We start from the raw sequence: 26,989 nt of genomic DNA, 5'->3' as shown, positions 1-26,989 counted from the left end.
AATGTGGATATGTGCGCCTTTGCACTTCCCTCCACATATGAATGTCGTTAGCAAAAATCTCGAAAAGTTCTTGACCTACTTCAAATTTTTACACGAATCACTAATAAACGTCCGGACGGACATAAGCTGTATGCATGTCCGAACGAACTTTGCATCGTACTTCTGAACACGAGAAATTAAAATGTCTTCCTCTACGGGAATATACATGTGAATGTGAGAGTGCAAGTTATGGACACATGTTTGACAGCATATGGAAGTTCCGGTCTGGCCATGGAGCATGCTAGGATAGCCTAATTATAAGGCGACCACTAGTGATAAGCGGGAAATCCGGATTCGAACCCCGGCCGGTATACATTCTTTTTGTCATCATTCCATTATACAGATGACGGCTTCCCATATTCGCAAATGCGAACGCGAATCATGTACCTGGAAAAGATCTTAACCGATTTACTACGAATACATATATGATTGCACGAAGGCTATATAGCAGCAACATCAAATAGTTATCGCCCAATTTCCTTCAAATTTATACGTCGTACCCCGTTAAGTGGGTGATCCCGCCGCGTGGGCCTGTGAAGGAGATGGGCCTCCAGGTTGTGTTGCAAAATTTTGCCTTTGACATACCTGGTGACCAACGAACTCATGGCGAGGTTCTGGCCGAATTTCTGCACAAGCGACCCGTTCGCACATTGGTCTCATCTCATACGTCACCTCATTCTGCTGGGGAGTGGGACGTGTTTGTTCGTTTTTGTTTTCTAACATTTCTTCCTGTGTATTTTCAACTACTCTGGACTCCTGTTTTTGAGAGCAGAAGCACCCTTCTTGGTTGCGCTCACTTCGACAGCGTTTCCTGATCTCGCACAAATTGGTCATTTTATCGCACATCTCGTGCTTCTAATCTGGATGTTCTGACCTCATGTGTGGACTCTGCCGCTATTTCTCGCGTCTCATCTGATGTTTTCCTAATGTCTTCAACCTCTCCTTTTACCCCCTTAACTTCATTCTTGACCTGATTTACGTTTTCGACAAATTCATCACTCCTCTTTTAATCTTCCTTAGTTTCTTCATCCTCCCTCCGGCATGGGTGTATGTTTTGATCTTACCATAAGTTAGTTTAAGTAGAGTGCAAGTATAGGGACTGATGACCTCAGCAGTTTGGTCCCTTAGGAATTCACACACATTTGAACATTTTTTTTCTTTCATGACTTCCTCTTGTCTCTTTCTCTCCCTTGTGTTGTCGCTTCTGAATTTCTCTAATTTCATTAATGAGATTCTCTTGACTTTGGTTTTCTTTTTGCCGAGTCTTTTATTCCTTTTCCTTCCTCTGTTTTTCCTCCTCCTGTCGTCTGTATCCTGCCTCTTGCATAAATCGATTCTAATTGCGTACTTCGAATAACGTACCCTGGACTAGACGCTCGCGACTCACCTTTGCCCGCAAAATCGGACTGTTACTTTCCCATACTGTACCTCTTTAAATACTTACACAACCTAAATGATGTACCACCTCGGTACTCGGCATCGTTTTCACATTCATTCCCTCAGTGAACTTAACCCTCATCATCCAAGTATTCGGAATTTGACATTTTTGTTCTGTTTGCAGACTGATTTGAATGAACCACTTCCGACGTTATATCTTGTCCTGCATCAATGGTTCTAACTCATCACGCGGTAGAACTCGCCTCTGATCTTCTTTCAAATAATGCACACTCTTATGCCTCAGCCCATGAAACAAAACCTACTGTAAAATGTCGTACACATCCCCATAAACAAAGTTGTTCGTAAAACCTTGAACAATGCTGTTAGCAACGATGCAACATCAGACAAGAAGTGACGCACAAGTCACTGGCAAATCACAATGAGAAACAAAGAAATCAGACACATTCAATACATACACTGAAGTAAAATGACTGCAGCGTACTACAGGCTGCGGTGACACAACGCACAGTGCAGATCCGAGTATAAATGTTCGCAGTGCACCTTAGTTTCACTTTGAAGAGAAAAGAAAACGCGCCTGTTACTCAAGATAACGCACTAGCTACCTGTCAAAAGTGCCATGATTCGAGATACTGGCCAAGGGACGCCATTTGAAAGTCGTCGCTTGCTTTAATCATAAATATATGTCTGAGTGATGCTAAATGTTTTTATTTTTACCTAAAGAAAAGAATTATCTTATCACTGACTTTCAAATCGTGAGCTACACATTTAATTTTTATTTATGAATTGGTGAATTTACTCATGACACTTTTGTTGCCTATTCCTGTGGTCGCTTTCAGAACCCAAATTAATACTCTAATTAATTAATTTAATGAGATTTAACCTTAAATTGCTGGTGTACCCATGTACCACCACAGTACAATAAAACAGTGGATAGTTGATGGCGTGTAAATGAGAAAACTGGAGTACATAAATTTACAAAATATTGACCAATTTCTTTGTTAATCATTTTTTAACTGCAACTAGCTGATAAGTCTTACACAAAAATGACAAACACATATCAGAAAAAGAATAGCGTTTGATAGGCAAACATACATTGGGGCAGAAGTTATACAGATCCTCTCCTGAATTAATCCTTTTTAAAACGGAATATGACTTTGTTTACGTGAATCCGCTATGACGGGCCGGGCGGTGTGGCCGAGCGGTTCTAGGCGCTTCAGTCTGGTACCGCGCGACCGCTACGGTCGCAGGTTCGAATCCTGCCTCGGGCATGGATGTGTGTGATGTCCTTAGGTTAGTTAGGTTTAAGTAGTTCTAAGTTCTAGGGGACTGATGACCTCATGTGTTAAGTCCCATAGTGCTCAGAGCCATTTGAACCGCTATGACGTCCAATTCTGTTCAGAGGGAATCAACTACTACCGAGTATATCACAAAGTACGCTTTCCAGGCGGGAAGGTGTACTGGTCCCCGGCACGAATCCGCCCGGCGGATTAGTGTCGAGGTCCGGTGATCCGGCCAGCCTGTGGATGGTTATATTGGGGATACACTCGCCCGGGGGGTGACGTTCCTGGGCGGGGAGGGGGGGGGGGAAATCCACTGGGGGACGAACCGCACAATAACCCTGGGTTCGGTGTGGCGCGGCGGTGGGATGAGTGGACTGGTGTAGCCTGTTGTGGGGTTGTGAACCAACCAGTGAGGGCTACGGCGGGGACGAAGCCTCTTCATCGTTTCTAGGTCCCCAGTTCAATACAATATAATACAATACCACAAACTATGTTTCACAAGAGAACAGCGAGCTGTGAGTATCGTTTAACAACCCTACGCCGGTGCAGCAGTATTTTGACTTTTTCACGTTGATTCAGACGGCAGCAGAAAATGGACTAGGCGTGGAGCGATGCGCTGCGGCAGCTGTAATCTTCTGACACTCCACGAAAACTTTCAAACTACGCGTTCTGGAGTTCCGATAGTCAGAACGAGGAAAAATCCCCTATCAGAGCCCTGAAATCCCGGCAGACCCACAGATTTCTGTGTATGGTGTCACTGGTCTGACCAGATCAATCTGACTCACACGCACGACGGTGCGTGCTGGAATTGTCGAACATCAGAGAGCCGACTCAGGACGAATAATTTCACCCTCGTGACACATGATATGTCGGAGATGATATGCAGTTCAATTGTCGGTACAGTTGGAAACTGCCACTGGCTGTTAGTCCACAAGATACAGACCGCAAGTCTCGCCCACTAGGGAAACATCTCAAGTTCTCCACCAGGGGAGAAGCAGAAGGCAAAGAAAGCAAAGAATCAGAACTACTTTCACCACGCCTCGGTACAGGGGCCGTATTAGCAAATACGAAACCACCCCCAAACTACACAATATACCATAATTAAACTATCCTCTACTCATTCAATCCCCTAACACCCCCACCCCCCCTTACCCCTTTGACTGTTCTGTTGGCCTGGTAGCCAATCCAAGTACACCACTAGGGTTCCCACGTTGGGGAGCAGACCTCCACTTTGCATATCCTGAGAGAGTCAATAGCGACTCCAAATTTCTCTCGTCTGAAAAAACAAGATTTGAGACTAGGAGCATGCCATGTCTTGGCAATAAGCTCCTTTATCTTGGCGGGATGACAGTCCACATTCACAGAAGATCTAGTCTTTCCGTACCGACCGTTTGGAATTTCTGAAAGAAAGCCGTTAAGCTTCGAAGACAGTCGTGCCCATGAAATATACACTCCTGGAAATGGAAAAAAGAACACATTGACACCGGTGTGTCAGACCCACCATACTTGCTCCGGACACTGCGAGAGGGCTGTACAAGCAATGATCACACGCACGGCACAGCGGACACACCAGGAACCGCGGTGTTGGCCGTCGAATGGCGCTAGCTGCGCAGCATTTGTGCACCGCCGTCGTCAGTGTCAGCCAGTTTGCCGTGGCATACGGAGCTCCATCGCAGTCTTTAACACTGGTAGCATGCCGCGACAGCGTGGACGTGAACCGTATGTGCAGTTGACTGACTTTGAGCGAGGGCGTATAGTGGGCATGCGGGAGGCCGGGTGGACGTACCGCCGAATTGCTCAACACGTGGGGCGTGAGGTCTCCACAGTACATCGATGTTGTCGCCAGTGGTCGGCGGAAGGTGCACGTGCCCGTCGACCTGGGACCGGACCGCAGCGACGCACGGATGCACGCCAAGACCGTAGGATCCTACGCAGTGCCGTAGGGGACCGCACCGCCACTTCCCAGCAAATTAGGGACACTGTTGCTCCTGGGGTATCGGCGAGGACCATTCGCAACCGTCTCCATGAAGCTGGGCTACGGTCCCGCACACCGTTACGCCGTCTTCCGCTCATGCCCCAACATCGTGCAGCCCGCCTCCAGTGGTGTCGCGACAGGCGTGAATGGAGGGACGAATGGAGACGTGTCGTCTTCAGCGATGAGAGTCGCTTCTGCCTTGGTGCCAATGATGGTCGTATGCGTGTTTGGCGCCGTGCAGGTGAGCGCCACAATCAGGACTGCATACGACCGAGGCACACAGGGCCAACACCCGGCATCATGGTGTGGGGAGCGATCTCCTACACTGGCCGTACACCACTGGTGATCGTCGAGGGGACACTGAATAGTGCACGGTACATCCAAACCGTCATCGAACCCATCGTTCTACCATTCCTAGACCGGCAGGGGAACTTGCTGTTCCAACAGGACAATGCACGTCCGCATGTATCCCATGTCACCCAACGTGCTCTAGAAGGTGTAAGTCAACTACCCTGGCCAGCAAGATCTCCGGATGTGTCCCCCATTGAGCATGTTTGGGACTGGATGAAGCGTCGTCTCACGCGGTCTGCACGTCCAGCACGAACGCTGGTCCAACTGAGGCGCCAGGTGGAAATGGCATGGCAAGCCGTTCCACAGGACTACATCCAGCATCTCTACGATCGTCTCCATGGGAGAATAGCAGCCTGCATTGCTGCGAAAGGTGGATATACACTGTACTAGTGCCGACATTGTGCATGCTCTGTTGCCTATGTGCCTGTGGTTCTGTCAGTGTGATCATGTGATGTATCTGACCCCAGGAATGTGTCAATAAAGTTTCCCCTTCCTGGGACAATGAATTCACGGTGTTCTTATTTCAATTTCCAGGTGTGTATGTTGTTACCGCTCACTTAAAGAATCTGGCGACTTCCTGGCGCCAGGGGAGTTACAGTCTTGCCTCTACCAAACACGTGCACCAGCTGCTGCTCTGTTTGTATCGTCCCAGCTTGTAAGTGGAGAATGAAGGAGTCTTATGATCATCCCCCGATTTTCAGAGAGGCTCAATTTACAGAAGACTGTCGCAAATGGCTTCCTCCATCCACTTTTCGTCAACTGGGCACATTTGGGATGGACTGCCACCCAGCTAACCGGCGCCCATCTCTCTGGACATAAGCGGAGGGAGGAGCGGCTTTGGACAGAAGACACTCTGCAGTTTCAACCTACTGAGCGCTGCTTCTAGGACTCACTGACACAGACTAGTCACCGCACTCAGCATTTATGGCCTCAATTTATCTGGCTCATTATGATCCCTCGACTACAAATTCTCTACAGTTTAGATATGTGGTCATATGAACATTCTGCCCACAATTTCCTTATGTAAAAATTCATAGTAAATGAAGTACTTGGGACTGACAATATTGTTAAAGTGGGAGAGTGGCATTCCATATCTCAGCAGCTTCACTCACTAAAGCTAACAGCAGCGAGGTGAGCAGTGTGCTGAACACATGCACCTCCATACCTCCATCCAGTGACACATATTGGCTGAGGATGACAAGGCGGCTCTTCTGTACTGTTTGGCATTCCGAGGACTGGACGAAGTTTATTATCAATAATCTCGAAAAGTTCCTTACCGATTTGCTTCAAATTTTTACCTGGTAGCCTAATAAACTGTTGGACTGGCATGGTCTGCAATAGATTATATATATAAAGCGGGAACATTATTACCAACAATTTCGAAAAGTGCTGGATCAATGTATGTGGAATTTCTTCACAACATTCTAGTAATTATTCAGATGGGCGCAGGCTACACATCTTTTTAAACAAAAATGTACAGGTTTTCCGTTGAAACTGACTAGCAGTAAGAAAATGCTGTGCTGCGAGAAAGCTCGTTTTTAACGACTTCAGTTCCCAATCAAGAATCCATTGGCAATATCAATAAACAAGGCTCAAAGCTAGAGAGAGGGAGAAGATGGATGATGAATGAGGGTGGGGTTGGAGGAAATTGACATAGAGAGGGGGAGGTAGGTGACAGGGATCAGTGGCAGTGGGTGGAGGAGATGAACACAGAGAGTGAACGGAGGCGTTACAAAGAGAGAGAGGAGGAGCTAGAGAGGGAATAGGAGGACATGGGCAGCCAGAGGGGGGGGGGGGAGGGGAAGTAGATTATGACATATATTCAGTTCCCACACACATTTAGCAATTGCGAAGCATTGCTGCGCTCGTGACTGTGCTGATGTCGTGTATGGAATTTGCTGTACAGATGACCACGCTCTCCCAGAACGTCCCAGCAAACAAAAATCATTAATTCACTTTCCCTAATATAGAACATTTCGTTAAATTTCTTATCGTTCATTTGCATTATATACTAATATTGGAAAGATATGAGATACTGCAGGTCATCGCTATTGATATGGTAATAGGATTCTGTACGGATCTGTCTCTTTGTTATAGGCATGGTCTTGCATTTGCCCGCGTTTAAAGACAGCTGTCCGTCAATAGAATTAATTAAAGGTTTCTGCAAGTGCTTTCTGTACTTCTTTACATTCGTGCAACGACGGTACTTTCCTTTAGACCACAGCAGCATCAACGAGAAATCTAAAGTGCCGTTGATATTGCAAGGAAAAGCGCTGAAGAATGCTGAGGACACTAGAGACGTTGTTTGAGCATACGCGAAGTCGCTTTCCTTGTTGCTGATCACCATCCGCCGTCAAGAATGACGTACTGGATATTATAGGCCATAAAGTCTTCGAACGAATCGTGCATAGTTGAAAATACTTCTTACAAAACTATCTCCACGGTCACCGCGATCAGATGCCACAGTACAGATGATCTTTCACTAATGAAGGAAAACAGAAGTATCTTTTCACCAGCACCCAGCATTTGATACATAAAGATTTAATGCGAAAACAGTTGTTGGTACTTTACATCGTTGAAGGTTCAGGTTTTCAATAAGGCGCTGTGTACGAACTTGTAGATGAGTGAGATCGGAGCAAAACACGGTTTCCTGTTTTCTCGTTGTGAACTCCCATTTCATCATTAAGTAACTCACAGCTTGAAAACTACGTCGTGTCTTAATTTCAGCTCCCTCAGATTAGTATGTATGGCGTTTCTTCACTCCAGGTTACTTTGGCACTCGATTATTCGACGATTGTATTCTTGGGACCATATCTGCCGACGTCCACGTGTGTTCAATCATTTTTAACCCTCTAGTGTCGTCCAGTACTTGTAGTCCTGAGGGACTACCTGCAGCGTTACTAATCGCGAGCAAAAGTTTCTAAATGTTACGTCTGGAACTTTGTTGCTGCTGTCGTTCAGCCCTGGCAGGTCTCTGAACTGTCGCAGTGGTAATAATTAGTCGCTGTCGATCCGATGCAGCCACACTTTGTTGATAATAGCTGCGGTGCAAGGTAGCGGTGGCATTAAGGTAAGCGAGATTACAACAATGGACTATAGACATGATGCCTGGTGTAAGATTGCATGTCGGTGGTAATACAGCAGTCCACACATCTCGTTACATGTCCTAACATTAAGATATGTTGTTATACTCCCGTTCAGTGTACTCGCACTCAGTACTCACCAAGTGGGGTAGCGCAGTGGCTAGCACACTGGACTCGCATTCTGGAGGACGACGGTTCAAATGCGCGTCCGACCTTCCTGATTTAAGTTCTCCATAATTTCCCTAAATCGGTTAAGGCAAAAGCATGGATGGTTTCTTCGAAAGGGCGCAGCCGGTTCCTTCTCCATTCTTCCCTAATCCGAGTTTGTGCTGTCGCTAATGGTTGAAATGGCCCAGAGCACTATGGGACTTAATTTCTGAGGTCATCAGTCCCCTAGAACCTAGAACTACTTAAACCTAATTAACCTAAGGACATCACACTCATCCATGCCCGAGGCAGGATTCGAACCAGCGACCGTAGCGGTCGCGTGGTTCCAGACTGTAGCGCCTAGAACCGCTCGGCCACTCCGGCCGGCTGTCTGTAATGACCTCGTTGTGTAAGGTACGTTAATCATTAATCTCATCACCATCTCAACCTGCTCGCATTGACAGATCGTACAATTATGAATCACATTAATATGGCGGTTCTGGAAATTAATCAGACATACTGTTACTCACTGGCAAAATTAAAATTAGTGACAATAAACATAAAAAATAATTACAAGAAGTCGTTCCTTACAGTCACATTAAGTTAAGGTTCATGTCACGTTTCGAGGTCTGATAAGTCATATATTAGTAAAGTGCTTGAAAAGAAAGTTTTTAGCAATTGTTTTCGACGATTTCTATGTACAGAGTAATATCTAGAAGGTGAAAGCACCACTTTCGTTCATAATGCGGATTTCTGAAATATCTGTGCTACTATGAATGGTTAGTAGGAATGCGATAGTAGGATACGGTATTTTATGCGTGTGCTTAGAGATGTTTGAGCACGCTGTGTTCTAGTCAAATACTTTACACCACCATGTTGCGCTGAGAGACACCGTGTAAATTGTTTCTTCCGCTGTAGCAGACATTAATCGAAAGCTCGTATACATACCGTGGTATTTTAAAACACGCGCAGGAAACATGGAGGAGACGGCACACTAGATCGTGAAAGATCGTTTGTTTGGCGGCAACTCACCTTGAAGGATGTATGTAATACAGAACTCTGCTTTTGAACAGGACGGCTGAATCATGAATGCATCGTTCACGCCGCACCGGTTGTTCGTAGAATTAATCTGTCAGTTTAGAAATTAGAGGTGATACAAATTGGAGAATCCATTCATTACGAGTTTTCCTTCTTACTGGACAGTAAAAGGAAAGTATTTCAGCTTTCAGAGACTTTTTACAATTATTTTAAATTCAGCAATTTGGCTACTCATTTGTCAATAAGAACTTTAATAACGGCAATCAAGGAAATAACTCATTCGCTTACAACGAGCAAAATCGCCCACTCGATAACAAGAGAAGTAAAAGATTTGATTCCCATAACGATTTTTATGGACATGCTAATAAGAGACAACATTTTGGTAAACAGTGTGTTCACCAGCAGCAACAATATCAGAATTTCGACGTCAACACTCACAGTTTCCAGCAGCAATTCTTGCCGTAGCCGCATCAGCCCGGAAATATTCAACAACAATACGGTCTACAAGCCCAACCGAAGGTCAATGTGTCACCGCCCAACTTGGCCAGTACAGCCCAGTCTAGTATTTTTACGCCACCGTAAGGGAATAACTTCTCCCGCAAAAACCAGTGGTCGCAGTCACAGCGAAACGATCTACGGCAAGGAAATTTTCACCACAAGCATGGAGGGATTAATCAACAATTTAAGCTTAATTTTGGCAACAGCAGCTTTCATCATAATCAGCCCCAGCAGTCTCAGTTCATTCTTAATGAACCTAATGTTGTTTCTATCCTCCGCGGCATTCTGCAGATCAAAACAGCGGTACAGTACATGTAACTGAACCATCAAAGCAATCTTCTGCCACCAATCAGCCCATTAGTAATGCACGACTAGAAACTACCGACACTGTTCATTCGGAAAACGCGCATTGTTATCCTGCTACTCATGATACCGTTCAAAAGAACGTCATAACTTTCGACGACTGTAGAGACACCACACTCACAAGAATATTTCTCATCCCATAGCTGAAATTAAGATTGGCTTGTATTTATTTTCTGCAGTGGTCGACTCTAGCTCACCTGCAACGGTGATAAATGAAACAGCATTTCAAAAATGTAACGCCTGCAATACCTATCCTACTTTTCTATTTGGTAAAACGAAAGTTCGAGGCGCAGTCTCCAGCAAGGGAACAGATGTCAAACTATAAACAAACATATCCTTTATACGTGCTGATCACACATTTCATGATAATTTCTGGATCGTTCCCTTCTTAACAACCGATCCTTGGTATGGATTTCTTTGTTGAACATGGCTCTGTTATCAACATTAAGAAGTCATTGCTTGTATTGAAATGCGATACGCAACGACTATCAGTCACTTTTCAGAATTCTTTGTCAGCTGGGGAGCAGGACATTTTAGCATCTAAGAATACTGAAACTTCCTGGCAGATTAAAACTGTGTGCCCGACCGTTACTTGAACTCGGGACCTTTGCACTTGCCCGCGAAAGGCAAAGGTCCCGAGTTCGAGTCTCGGTCGGGCACACAGTTTTAATCTGCCAGGAAGTTTCATATCAGCGCACACTCCGCTGCAGAGGGAAAATCTCATTCTATCTAAGAATACTAATTGGCATACAACATTCTTTACAGACACGTATTTCCGCAGTTACAATATCCCTGATGAATGTGACTACCACACTGTGCAGACGATCAACAGTAAGGTAAGTGAATGTAAAGCTTCGACCGACGACGAGCGCCAACAGTTACCGAATATTCCTTTACAGCACTCTGAAGTATTTACCAATGTACCGGGACCCATGTCCAGTTTTGTTTACGAATTCCAAATGAAACCGCATGATACATTTAAGGCAAAACAATATTCCATTCCGTTCATCTATAGAGATCAAGTCAAGCAAGAACTTCAGGCTGTTAGACCAAGTTTTCAATGAACCAGCCGTTAGTCAATATGTTAACCCCTCTTCACATTGTCACTTCGTCTTATGTTGGATTCATGTCAGATCAACGAAATCATTATTCCTGAAACCGATCGTCCGCTAACACTGGAAGACCTCTTGCAAAAATTTCATGGAACGTCAATCTGTTCTAGTCTGGACCTAAAATCTTGATTCAACTGCATCCAAATTGCAGAAAATACACTGCTTTCCTTTGTTTCGGTAACTGCTATAAATTTTGTAAATTACCTTTTTGTTTCACAATTAACTCTGCTGATTTCATCCGTGCGATGAATACTATTCTTCCAAATGAATTGAAAGACAGAATCATCACATAAATTGACGACATTCTAACTCCAGAATCGTCCTAGTCGGAACATAGTTCTGTGCTTCGCACGCTATTGCAGACTTCTTTTACAGAAGGTGTTACCGTGAACCTTAGTAATTCTCATTTTGGCAAGACATCCGTAAAATTTATAGGTCAGGTAATTTCGACAGACGGCATTACGCCTAATCCCGACAAACTACAAGGCATCCGTGAACTTCGCAGCTTCCTCAGTTTTAACAATTTTTTTCGCCAGTTCATACATCACTCAGCTCTAGATACCCCCAGATTGTGTCAACTAACTGGTAAAAATACTATCTAGTCGTGGGAAGACCAAGCCCAGTCCGAGTTTCTCAATCTGAAATATGCTTTACTTAATGCTCAACTTCTATCACATCCTGACCCGACAAAGAATTTTTCGATTGCTACAGACAGTTCCAAGACTGCTCTTGGTGTCAATGTATTTCAGAAAATAGACGAAAATGGTACAGCTATTAAGAAGAACATCGCATTTGCTAGTCGCATCCTCACATCGGCAGAAACAAATTATTCTACCACTGAACTCGAAACATTATGTGTTTTTTGGACTTACACTAAATTTCGTCACCTTCTACACGGCAGACACATAACAGTCAGTATACACAGATCACAGAGCTATTCAGTTTCTTTTATCAGCTAAATTCATACATGACAGACTTAGTCGTTGGAAACTTTATTTGCAGGAATCTGACTCTGCGATTGTCCACATCCCGGGAACCCAGAATACTGTAGCAGATGCACTTTCTGGCTCACTGAACAGTAACCAGCAAGAAATCGCTGCTATTTTCTGTCAAAATAATTACAGCATTCTCTACATTAAAGAAGTAGATTTTAAAAGTTTTATTTCAGCATCATTAAGAGACATCACCGAGCAGAGCAAAGACAATGTCTGGAATAAGAGCAAACTTCTGTGGCGTGTCCCGAGCCAGACAACAATCAGAACTTACTATACCGTGCACAATAATATTCTGTTTCACCGCACTCGCCCTAACAGCGATAATAGGACTCTCTGCATACCTGAAGAACGTGTCAGTAAATTAATCTGGTACGCCCATTATGGTGCTCGCCAATGCATTTTGATACTACGACAGAACTGTTATTACACAAATATGGAAAAGCGTACTGCCGAGTCTCAGCGACTTGCTAAATTTGTCAAAAAGCGAATTCTTCTACAATATCTTACATTGTCCGTCTGTAGCCCATTGTACCAATGAAATTAAGACATGTGACAGCTGTTGATCTATTTGGATCCATTCCAAGAATAAATAAAGGTTTCTGTTACACATTAGTTGCTGTAGAAATGACTTCGAAATTTGTATCTTTCATTCCGTTACGAAAAGCCGCTGCTAAAATTGTTTCTAACGGCTTCCCTAAACATTTTTTGCTTCGTGTTGGACATGTTGAGAAGGTAATCTCCGACAATGGACCACAATTTCGATCAGTAATATGGAAACGCAACTGCAAGCTAGAAATATTACACCCATTTTTGTTTCCAGATACCATGCTTCTTGCAACCAATCAGAGCGCATCATGAAAGATATTGGAAAACTTTGTCGTACCTATTGTCACAAAAAAACTATTGATTGGGACAAGCACATCTCAGATTTTCAGCACGTCATCAAATCCATACCCAACGACTCCACCATGCTTTCGCCGTATCTTGTGTTGAAAAATATAGATCCACCTAACAAAATTCGTGAAGTTCTTTCTTTTCCTACTACACGAAGATTACGCCATCATGACCTTATAGACATCGCACTCAACAATGCAGCACAGCGCCGCAGACATCAACAAAAATAGGTGAGGAATCTCCAGGAATTCCGCGTTGGACAAAAAGTGTTGGTACGCACTTACTACCTCTCCAATAAAGGAAAACGTCTATGCAGTAAATTTGAAAGTTTATATTCTGGACCTTTTAGGATACGTAATCTTCCCTATCCCAATGCGGTTCATATTGAAACTTTACGGACGAGAAAATCGCTAGGTAATCAGCACATCGGCAACGTCAAGCACTTTATAGATTAAGTTTTGTTTTTGGTTCATTTCACTTAACTAGATAGAACTTTTGATGACCACATACCACAATTATTTATTTTTCTGCCTTTCAGCTTTGTATAAATTGTTTTGCTACTTTGCTGGAACTATGTTAATTGGCAAATTTTTTACAGTTGTGCCAGCTTTCGTATATGCTTATACTGATTTACGTATGAGTGTACATAATAATATGACATAATATGACAAATCACAGATAATTTTACCTGAGGCATTTCCCATGCTTATACAAATTTTATTGGTGGCTTGTTTTCAAGATTCCTTGATTATTCATCATTTTATTATGAGGCGACATGCCCAGTAAAGAGAATGTTGCAGGTCCATTCTCTTACCGTAAGCTTAGGCTTTGACATTTTTCTGTTTTCATACGCATGTGCATGAAAACAACAAATGAAAGAGACACCATTTATTTTCATGAGTGTCCCGCAGATCACATCCCTTGGGTGGTCTCACCGCTGCAAACTGTACTCATACACTTCTTTTACATAATAAGAATTTGTGTCCTTTTTGTATATAGCCTCTATATATCTTATGTTCATTTACTTCTGATGCTGTTTTGTCTCTACTGATACCACGAAATATGTTATTTTTTGATGCTATGCTACTCAACTTTGCATTATTGCACACCTCAATACTCAACGTGGCATGAGAAGTAGTTACTACATGAAACCCGGGACTAACCGTGTGCCGGCGGTACGTGAGTTAGGCAAGACGTTGTGCCAACATTGTTGTCGACGATTATTCAGAAACGTAGGAGGAAGTGAATTGCAGTATTACAGTTTTTAAGGGATAAATTTAGTTTCATTTATTTGGATTTTATTTATATTCCCTCTAGCTGATAAAATGCTAAGTATTAATTAATACATTTATTAATGCATTTATTTATTGCTTTCTCGTCTTTCATAGATTCTAGCCATTTGGAGGTAATCTCATTTATGATTTCTGCTTCTCACTAATTCTACGTGTTAGCATCAATAGTTCCAAAATACTGATCGACAGATATTACTTTATGAAAGAATATCTGATATAATGTGACGAATCTTTTTATCGTGACATATGTCACTATACTTTAATGGATCGTAAGTCCATTAGTTTATACCTCTTTTCAAGACTTGTATCCAGTATCGTCTCACATTTAATGCCCATCTTTTCGTGTAAACAGGATTTCAAGACATGTCAATTTCACTCATTGTTTCCCACTTTGATGTAATTCGCATGTATACAATGCTTTTTGTGACCAATTTTAAAGTGTTCTCCTGGCATTAATAGGTTCGACAATATCTTTGCTCTCGAATCTTGCTATTATTCGTGACTAGTTTTTTCACAAGAGATTTACAATACGGGTCCAGATTTGCACAGCTGAATACGGTGACGTATGCGACTATAACGTCGCCGAGCGCTCGCCGTTAGTTGTGGACCGCTGCCCAGTGGGCGCCCCGCGCCATTCATCTCTGCTGTCACGTGTGGCTGCAGCTGTCCGCCTGCAATACGCACTCCATGCGGCGCTCGTATCAGATAAATGGGCCCTCCGGCGACCAACTCGTACACAGCAGGTTCCTATCTTGATCCGTCCAAACCATCATTCAAGTAATGAAGCACTAAATTACAAGATTTAATGAGTTTTAGCACGCGCCCAGAAGACACGGCGATCGGAGTAATGTGTGCATTGCAACCTGTGTCAAACGTGAAAGCCTGAATGCGGATGTGCTTATCGACAGGGATGAGAATCGTCGAGAGTGCAGTATTACAGGTTAATTTCAGGAAGCTACCCATGTCGACTGGAGAGTGTCTTCACACACAAAGTACACTACAAACTTTTTCCTGCACCCGATACAACAGTGCGAATTCGGACGACTTACATTATTTCTTCTTCTGGAACCACACCGAGACTTAACGAGTCAGACCGCAGGGATATCGACAAGGAATTATTATAAGGAACATAGGTAAACATTTGTCCTCCACTTATCGGACAAAACTATTCCTCTTACCTACATGTATACTGACTCCCTAGTAGCCGACTCCTTCGTCTAAATACAGGTGTGAGAGCACTGTCACAGCTATTTCAAACACAAGACTGACACAAAAGAAATAGAAATATTAATGGACATATTGAAACTATCCATCTCTGCTGTTTTGCACAAGTATTGAATTTATTATGTCTTGCACGATTGACTTATTTCGGCCTTATAGATTTACAAACTGTACAGCGCGCGTACTGCGCTTAAAAATGTCCTGTGAGGTCTAAACTGGCCAATCGTGTAAGATATAATAAACAGCATACGTGTGAAAAACAGCCGAGGTGGAAAAACTTCAAAATGTTCTTGGTGACCAAAGAAGCAAGAAATATAAATCGATTCGCATTAATACCAATCGCGCCGCCCCTGAACGACGAGGCATTTTGTGCAGAGAACGTCAGCAAAAGATGAGTATGAAATTCAGTTTGAGATCATGTTTTAAACACTCGTCTTACCCTTACCCGTGAGAATAGTATTCGCCATAATAGCACTGTGTTTGCTAGCAGCACGTTATGAACTGTTGAGATTTTAATGGGTCCATTCCATCGTTGGCTTGTCCCATACAGCTACTTTTTATGATGTTTTCTGAACACAGTCAGTCTCGATTGCAAAACTGTTTTTACTAGTACCAGTTACACGTTTCGCCCTTGTAGGGCATCTTCAAACTGTCTGAAGAGAAGAGGAAAAAAAGTTAGTGTAACACACGATATGCCGAACGGGGTAGCCGTGCGGTCTCGGGAATCTTGCAACGGTTCGCGCGGCTGCCCTGTCGGAGGTTAGAGTATTTCCTGGGGCATGGGTGTGTGTATGTTGTCTTTAGTGTAGGTAAGTTTAAGTTAGATTATGTAGTGTGTAAGACTAGTCACCGATGGCCTTCGCAGTTTGGTCCCATAGGAGCTTACCACAAATTCCCTTTTAAAACATCATAACGTAATGAAAAATGATTCTAAACTGTGGAGTCGTGCATACAGGGATAATAATGTAATTGTAAACTCACGTAAAGGTGTAGCAAAATTAACTTCATTCGTCAAACGCCGCAACAGAGCTTAAAGTAATAAAAAATCGCCTGGGTAAGGCAATCACACGTTAGTACTCCTATCGGGATCTAAAAGAAACAAAACGGAAGTGAAAATAAAAATAAATTTACTGGGGGGCAACAAGAACATAAAACTATTAAGATACAGGCGTTAAGACCGGCCTTGCATGGTGTACACAGCGTAGAAACACGAGTACAACATGTACGCTGCAAAGGAGCGTTCCGGTGAAACACATCTGCTAAGCACGACAGCAGAAGCTAACCGAAAGGTGTGCTGCAAGAGGTACAGTACAAATACTACCGATGTGAACTACATGACGCGTAGGTCAACCATAGCTGAACACACCGAACGCATGAAACATGAAAACTAACTAAAATGTGCTCAATTACATTTGGAAGCCACTTAAATTAATGAAATAATATAAGGTTATAAAATTAGCTAATAACATTTGGGGATAGCGAAAAGCGGAGTCTGGTATAAAATATTGTCATTTACAAAACTGCTGAGAATTAAGAATATGCCGATATATAAAAGTATCTTAAATAGAACCTAAGGCTATCACAAATAATTGGAGTAACGAACGATTATGAGATTATCACAATAAAATACATAAAAGGGTCTATAAATAACCAATATTAGTTAATACAAAACCATGTGAAGAAAGTAACAGCAGCTTACTCCCTTTTACGAAACGAGTCACCTCAAATTATTAAAATAGTAAGTGGTTTAAAAAATATTCATGTGTAATAATTAACGATTACAGGAAAATAATATTCAGGAAAAGGATTTCCGTTCACAAAAATGCTGAAGACGAAGGGTTTCACAATACGTAAAAGATTTTTTCGCTTATTTTATTTTACTTTGATGGACTCACGATCTTAACACCTTCGCTACTCACTCAGTATAGGCTGTGATAGTTTGACCCACATTTTAAGTTTTATTTTCATTTCCGTTTGGATTGTTTTCGGTTCCGATAAGACTTCTCATGTGAGGATGCGTTATTCGGTGGACTTTTTTTATTATTTTATGGCCTGTTGTGGCAGTTGACGAATGAAGTCTTCTTCTGCATTTTTATGTTAGTTTACACATATGTTATTGTTCCTACATGCATGGCTCCACTTTTCAGAATCATGCTTCATTATGTTACCGTTTTTTACATTAATTTTTTGTTTTGTTCTCTTCTCTTCTGGTAATCTGGTAATACCTCACAAAGGCTAAACGCGTAAATGCTATTAATAAAAATAGCTTTGCAACCGAGACTGCCTGTAATCCAAAAACATTAGGAATTTCTTCATTATTTTATTTCAACTATGAATTACTTTGCGTACTTAAAAAATGTTCAGATGTGTGTGAAATCTTATGGGACTTAACTGCTAAGGTCATCAGTCCCTAAGCTTACACACTACTTAACCGAAATTATGCTAAGGACAAACACAAACACCCATGCCCGAGGGAGGACTCGAACCTCCCCCGGGACCAGCCGCACAGTCCATGACTGCTCTTTGCGTACTTAATTTACATATGAAACAGATAATGCTTAATACCCCCCCCCCCCCCCCCATGATCCATAGACCTGGCCGTTGGTGGGGAGGCTTGCGTGCCTCAGCGACACAGATAGCCGTACCGTAGGTACAACCACAACGGAGTGCTAACTGTTAAGAGGCCAGACAAACGTATTGTTCCTGAAGAGGGCCAGCAGCCTTTTCAGTAGTTTCAGGGGCAACAGTCTGGATGATTGACTGATATGACTTTGTAACATTAACCAAAACGGCCTTGCTGTGCTGGTACTGCGAACGGCTGAAAGCAAGCGGAAACTACGGCCGTAATTTTTCCCGAGGGCATGTAGCTTTACTATATGGATAAATGATGATGGCGTCTTCTTGGGTAAGATATTCCAGAGGTAAAATAGTCCCCCATTCGGATCTCCGGGCGGGGACTACTCAGGAGGACGTCGTTGTCAGGAGAAAGAAAACTGGCGTCCTACGGATCGGAGCATGGAATGTCAGATCCCTTAATCAGGCAGGTAGGTTAGAAAATTTAAAACGGGAAATGGATAGGTTAAAGTTAGATATAGTGGGAATTAGCGAAGTTCGGTGGCAGGAAGGACAAGACTTTTGGTCAGGTGAATACAGGGTTACAAATACAAAATCAAATAGGGGTAATGCAGGAGTAGGGTTAATAATGAATAAAAACATAGGAGTTCGGGAAAGTTACTACAAACAACATAGTGAACGCATTATTGTGGCCAAGATAGACACGAAGCCCACGCCTACAATAGTAGTACAAGTTTATATGCCAACTAGCTCTGCAGATGACGAAGAAATTGATGAAATGTATGATGAGATAAAAGAAATTATTCAGGTAGTGAAGGGAGACGAAAATTTAATAGTCATCGGTGACTGGAATTCGAGAGTAGGAAAAGGGAGAGAAGGAAACATAGTAGGTGAATATGGATTGGGGGGAGGAAATGAAAGAGGAAGCCGCCTTGTAGAATTTTGCACAGAGCATAACTTAATCATAGCTAACACTTGGTTCAAGAATCATGAAAGAAGGTTGTATACATGGAAGAACCCTGGAGATACTAGAAGATATCAGATAGATTATATAATGGTAAGACAGAGATTTAGGAACCAGTTTTTAAATTGTAAGACATTTCCAAGGGCAGATGTTGACTCTGAGCTCAATCTATTGGTTATAGACTGTAGATTAAAACTGAAGAAACTGAAAAAAGGTGCGAATTTGAGGAGATGGGACCTGGATAAACTGAAAGCACCAGAGGTTGTAGAGAGTTTCAGGAAGAGCATAAAGGAACAATTGGCAAGAATGGGGGAAAGAAATACAGTAGAAGAAGAATGGATAGCTTTGAGGGATGAAGAGGTGAAGGCAGCAGAGGATCAAGTAGGTAAAAAGACGAGGGCTAGTAGAAATCCTTGGGTGACAGAAGAAATACTGAATTTTATTGATGAAAGGAGAAAATATAACAATGCAGTAAATGAAGCAGGCAAAAAGGAATACAAACGTATCAAAAATGAGATTGACAGGAAGTGCAAAATGGCTAAGCAGGCATGGCTAGAGGGCAAATGCAAGGATGTAGAGGCTTACCTCACTAGGAGTAAGATAGATACTGCCTACAGGAAAATTAAAGAGACCTTTGAAGAAAAGAGAACCACTTGTATGAATATCAAGGGCTCAAATGATAACCCAGTTGTAAGCAAAGAAGGGAAAGCAGAAAGGTGGAAGGGGTATATAGAGGGACTATACAAGGGCGATGTTCTTGAGGACAATGTTATCGAAATGGAAGAAGATGTAGATGAAGATGACAGCCTTGGGAGAGCCAGTCCTGACAAAACTCTACCATCTGGTGAGCAAAATGTATGAGACAGGCGAAATACCCTCAGACTTCAAGAAGAATATAATAATTCCAATCCCAAAGAAAGCAGACGTTGACAGATGTGAAAATTACCGAACTGTCAGTTTAATAAGTCACGGCTGCAAAATACTAACACGAATTCTGTACAGACTAATGGAAAAACTGATAGAAGCCGACCTCGGGGAAGATCAGTTTGGATTCCGTAGAAATATGGGAACACATGAGGCAATACTGACCCTACGACTTATCTTAGAAGCTAGATTAAGAAAAGGCAAACCTACGTTTCTAGCATTTGTAGACTTAGAGAAAGCTTTTGACAATGTTGACTGGAATAATCTCTTTCAAATTCTGAAGGTGACAGGGGTAAAATATAGGGAGCGAAAGGCTATTTACAATTTGTACAGAAACCAGATGGCAGTTATAAGAGTCGAGGGACATGACAGGGAAGCAGCGGTTAAGAAGGGAGTGAGACAGGGTTGTAGTCTCTCCCCGATGTTATTCAATCTGTATATTGAGCAAGCAGTAAAGGAAACAAAAGAAAAATTCGTAGTAGGTATTAAAATCCACGGAGAAGAAATAAAAACTTTAAGGTTCGCCGATGACATTGTAATTCTGTCAGAGACAGCAAAGGACTTGGAAGAGCAGTTGAACGGAATGGACAGTGTCTTGAAGGGAGGACATAAGATGAACATCAACAAAAGCAAAACGAGGATAATGGAATGTAGTCGAATTAAGTCGGGCGATGCTGAGGGAATTAGATTAGGAAATGAGACACTTAAAGTAGTAAATGAGTTTTGCTATTTGGGGAGCAAAATAACTGGTGATGGTCGAAGTAGAGAGGATATAAAATAAAGACTGGCAATGGCAAGGAAAGCGTTACTGAAGAAGAGAAATTTGTTAACATCGAGTATAGATTTAAATGTCAGGAAGTTGTTTCTGAAAGTATTTGTAAGGAGTGAAGCCATGTATGGAAGTGAAACATGGACGATAAATAGTTTGGACAAGAGAATAGAAGCCTTTGAAATGTGGTGCTGCAGAAGAATGCTGAAGATTAGATGGGTAGATCACGTAACTAATGAGGAAGTATTGAGTAGGATTGGAGAGAAGAGGAGTTTGTGGCACAACTTGACAAGAAGAAGGGATCGGTTGGTAGGTCATGTTCTGAGGCATCAAGGGATCACAAATTTAGCATTGGAGGGCAGCGTGGAGGGTAAAAATCGTAGAGGGAGACCAAGAGATGAATACACTAAACAGATTCAGAAGGATGTAGGCTGCAGTACGTATTGGGAGATGAAGGAACTTGCACAGGATTGAGTAGCATTGAGAGATGCATCAAACCAGTCTCAGGACTGAAGACCACAACAACAACAACAACAATGATTAATAGGAAAGGGAGTGTTTTCATGTTCACTTTCTCAACCATCCTCCCGATGTGTAGCTATAGTTGGGAGTCTTTGACGTACGTCTCTGTTTTTGAGTTTGCCTTGTTCACAGTCGAAAACAAAAGATTTATGCCAAATTCGATGTTGATATTTTGAACCCACGACTATTCATGTGTGGTACAGCTCTCTGCTCATCTGGAGTCCATATTGCTACATAGGTAGCTTCCTGGTGGGTGTTCAGATACATATTTTTGGTATTGTAACTTTGCACTTACGAATGCTATCGAGTGACATGATACAGTATTTCAGCCACCGGCCTCACATTAGAGTAATGGCGGTTCAAATCCTACACCCGTAAGTCAAACTTAGGTATTCCGTGGCTTCCCTAAGTCACTCAAAGTAAATGGCGGGATGGTTCCGTTACAAAGCAGGCGGCCGATGTATTTTCCCATACTCCCCCAAACCTAGCCAGCATTCCATCGTTAGTGACCTCGTCGTCGACGGTGGGAACTCAATATCTCGCAAACTTTACCTTACTTTTTTTCACTTTGCAGGAGGTGGGACTTCCGACTGAAATTGTAATTCATGATACAATTCTTTCCCCAGGAAGATGTAAAAATCTACACTAACTAGCCTGATGGTCCGTCTTCGGAACGTAATACAGCACCGATTCTGCGTACCATCAATTTTACAATTTGTTGGTGGTCTGTGGAGGTATGTAACATCAGATGTCTACACACAAGACATATAATTCGTATTAATAACGGACTGCTGATTTATGTACATGGTGATAGTACCCGGTAGCGAGCCACATGGGATACATCGAATTCACATCAGGCGAATTTGGTGACGAAGAAATCAATGTGATTTGACTATCATGTTCTTCAAATCACTACAGCATGATTCTGGCTTCGAGACAGTATTATGCTGAAAGATAACATCACCGTTGGGGACGACATCAAGCGTGATGGGATGTAAGTAGTCCGCAACTGAAATGATGTCTTCGGTTACTACCGTAAGTCCGAAGCAAGCGGAGGAGAATGTTTTCTATAGCATAATACTGCTGCCACCAGCCTGCGCCCGTGGCGCGGTGCATCTCTGGAGTCACCGCTTACTTTGAAGCTGACTATCGGCCTGATGTAGTAAAAAACATGATTCATCTGAAGAATCGACACGTTTCAATGCTCCACGGTCGAATTCCGATGGTTCTGAGCCCGTTGCAGTCGTTATTGTCGATGTCGTTGGATCAACATGGGAACATGTCTGGATTGTCTGCTGCGGAGTTCCATGTTCTGCAATGTACGTGAATGGAGTGCTCTGAAACACTTGTGTGTGACCCATAATTCTGCTCTTTCGGCAGAGATACCACACATCACCATCTGTCCTACTTTACTGATCAGACAAGCCTCCGAATGCCATATTCTGTGCAGAGTCCTGGACATCTAACCAATTAGTGCCTACTAATAGTTTCACTATTCTTCTACCATGCTCAGCACAGCATTAATCGAACATTCGACCAGCTTCGCTGTTTTCAAGATACTCGTTCACAGCCTCTGCGTAATAATAACCTGCACTTGGTCAGAGTCGCTTATCTTAGTGGATTTCCCCATTTGTCGTCCTTATCTTTGCTAGGGTGATTCTCCATCAATCTCTGCTTCGTTTACATACTTTTTTCACTGTGTCATGTGCCCATGACGCAACCAGGCGGCATGCAACATCATGGGGAGTAGTAGTCATAATGTTTTGGCTGTTTGGTGTATATATTCCACGGTAAGCTATGGAACTATGACCATCTCGTCTTCCATGAACACGTCTTAGGCACCTAGAAGTGACATGACGAAGTAGTGCGACAGTTGATGGGACAAAGAGAACGGTCCTCTTTGTGTGAAGAATTAAGAACTCCAGTGATCTCAGCAGCACTGACCACTGAAGGGGTGAGAGCATTCTCGAAAATTACGATATGCGCTCAAAGTCTTTGAGGGCGTTGCTGCCATGTATATGCAACACAGCGCTACTTCAACGCATAAATATAAGGACCAACACATAGGCAATGGATTAATGTGGCATTCATAACTTTGTGACGTGTGTGTGGTAAATGCGGGAACATGAGGTATGAGAGGTTATTACCGAATGCCTCCAAACAGGATCAAGTGTGGTTATTCTTTCCTTAGGTGCCAAAGGAAGAACGCCGACAGTCAGCCATCGGAGAATGGAGACTGTGTACGGGGGAGCATGTCAGCGAAAACCTTCGTTATGGAATGATGCGCCAAGTTCTGTGCTTGTCATGATTCTGGCTCTGAGCACTATGGGACTTAACATCTGTGGTCATCAGTCCCCTAGAACATAGACCTACTTAAACGTAACTAACCTAAGGACATCACACACATCCATGCCCGAGGCAGGATTCGAACCTGCGACCGTAGCAGTCGCGGTCATGATTCTACACAAGATGCACATCCCCATACCGCAAATGTCGTAACGAGAAAGTTACATCAACTGGGACACACTCGGACACCTGCCCAAGAGTCTTCAGCTTTCCCAATGCCACTCACGCCTTTGGCACTTTAAAAAAGGCCCTGCAAGATCGACGGCTTCTGTCGGATGAGGATGTGCAGCATGGAGTTACGGAATTCTTCAAGCACCAGGACACGATGTTTTACCAAACGGCTATATCCAACATAGTGCGTCGTTGGCACAATTGCCTCAATGCTGACAGAGATTTTGCCTGATTGACATACTATGAGGTGACAGCTTGAATGAATATTAATTTCGCACCTCACATGATATTTTATACGTCATAACAAGTAGATGCATGTGTCACCAGACATACTTCAGTGACAGTGAGCAGATTTGCCTGTCAAGATGTACAGTATGTAATGCTAAATTGTATGACACTCCATTCGATGATATTAACACAATGAACCCAAATCCTGCATGTCAATGAGCAGAAGGTGAAGGAAGCTGCTGGAAGAAACGCTTTAGTTTGGCACAGATTAGAGTTTCGCAGCCACAGCCCGCATACAACGAAAGGTTCCTAACAGGGGTCGGTCACCTGTAGCAAGGGAGACAACGAACGCACCAGGTAGGGAGCGGGTAGCAGCCCAGCGCTGCCTGAGACATAGATATTCTTCAGAAAATTGTATTGGGGAATTTCCAGATGGATACAAACAGGTCTGAAATGCAGTTCAAAGAGTCGCATTTACTGAACACGGGAAAGGTCCTTGGTGCTCTCGTGATGCACGTGTAACTTTTAGGCGTCAGGAGAGGGCACAAAATGTCCGATTGGCTGAAATAAACTCAGAAGGAGTAGAAGTGGTGATACTATGAAGCAGTTTGAAGGTATGTCCTTTGCGATTGGCGGGGGTAGTTTCCACGAGATGAAAGGAATGCTCCCATTAGCCTGTAATGGACATGACGCAAAGTTCGAAAGGACACAGGTGGGGGAAAGTTTGCCACGAAAGACTGAATACCGAATACTTTGGGGCCTCTCCTCTGAACCAGCGTCAAATGTAGAACCGGGCCCACCACGCTCTGCACGACGCAAAAAGAGGAATTTTGTGTGAACACTGCGTTCACTTTGGCAAACATTCAGCTATAAATTAGCTGAAGAGTCGTTGAGCTCTGATAGCGGAGAAACGAAACAGCCCCTTAATTAACTGTTATTGCGAGACCTGAGAGGGCACTGAAATACACACACTGCTCAATCTGTGCACGTCTATAACGCTATATTTTCCAGACTAGGCACGAGTGCATGTTTTCTTGCCTAACGAGAAAAATAGGGCAGTTTCAGCTGATAAAATCAGTAAAGATTTTGATTAGTTTTTTATAAGGTTTTCAGAGGTCGAGAGCAGCCATGCAGCTGTCAACACGTCGCAGCTAATGATAAATGCCGCTGGCAGAGTTGTAAAATTAGTGGATCACCAGCTTGCGTCCACTATGAAAAATGGTTCAAATGGTTCTGAACACTATGGGACTTAACATCTCAGGTCATCTGTCCCCTAGACTTAGAACTACTTAAACCTAACCAACCTAAGGACATCACACACATCCATGCCCAAGGCAGGATTCGAACCTGCGACCGTAGCAGTTGCGCGGTTCTGGACTGAAGCGCCTAGAACCGCTCGGCCACCGCGGTCGACTGTCCACTATGAGCAACACTGAGTAAACTTTTGCATATCTTGTCCCAATAACTAATCATCCTCCGTAGACATGATTGTCATCCTAAACAGAACCGAACTTAGAACCGGAATCGGATGATTTGACGTAATATTGACCAACTCAGACAGTGTTTCACTGTCTGTATGTAAGAAAAACCTTGTAGAGAACCTTCTACACACATCGAAAAAAGTTTTAAATGACCCCGGTTCCTATACCTCCTGAAGATAGACGTTGACTTTGGATATTGTATCACAGTCCCCTTGAATGTTCAGAGATGTCACTAAACCCGCCTAAAGATGTAAACAATCATGCATAAGCAGCGCCTATTAGACAGACGGGGGCAAACAGCCGATCAGTTCTAGTCATTCCACCAGGAAGGAGGTACATGGCTCGTGTTGTCTGTGGTTCAACCATGCCTAGACCGTCAATACAGCGGTTCGATCGCGTCCGCATTGTAATTTTGTGTTAGGGAGGGCTCTCAACAAGGAAAGTTCAAAATGGTTCAAATGGCTCTGAGCACTATGGGACTTAACAGCGGAGGTCATCAGTCCCCTAGAACTTAGAACTACTTAAACCTAACTAACCTATGGACAGCACACACATCCATGCCCGAGGCAGGATTCGAACCTGCGACCGTAGCGGTTGCGCGGTTCCAGACTGAAGCGCCTCTCGGCCACTCCGGCCGGCAACAAGGGAAGGGCCGGCATCTCGGAGTGAACCAAAGCGTGTTGATCGGTCATGGAGGAGATACAGAGAGACAGGAACTATCGATGACATGCCTCGCTCAGGCCGCCCAAGGGCTACTACTGCAGTGGATGAAAGCTACCTATGGATTATGGCTCAAAGGAAACCCTGACAGCAACGCAACCATTTTGAATAATGCTTTTCGAGCAGCCACAGGACGACGTGATAAGACTCAAATTGCGCGCAAAAGGGTGCATGATGCGCAAGTTCACTCCTGACGTCTATGACGAGGTCCATCCTTGCAACCACAACGCCATGCAGAGCGGTCCAAATGAGCACAACAACATGCCGAATGGACCGCGCAGGATTGCCATCATGTTCTCTTCACCGATCAGTGTCGCATATGCCTTCACCTTTTGGAGACGTGTTTAGAGGCAACCCGGCCAGGTTGAACGACTTAAATAAACTGTCCAGCGAGTGCAGCAAGGTGGATGTTAACTGCTGTTTTGAGGTGGCCTTATGTGGGACTGACGTGCGCCACTGCTGGTAATGGAAGGAGCTGTAACGGCTGTATCATACGTCCTGCTACCGATAGTGCAACCGTATCGGCAACACATTGACGAGACATTGGTCTTCATGGACGACAATTCGTGCCCCCATTGTGCACATCTTGTGAATGACTTCCTTT

The sequence above is a fragment of the Schistocerca nitens genome, chromosome 7 (assembly GCF_023898315.1).
Source record: "Schistocerca nitens isolate TAMUIC-IGC-003100 chromosome 7, iqSchNite1.1, whole genome shotgun sequence".
NCBI lineage: Eukaryota > Metazoa > Arthropoda > Insecta > Orthoptera > Acrididae > Schistocerca > Schistocerca nitens.
This window is presented reverse-complemented; position numbering follows the sequence as displayed.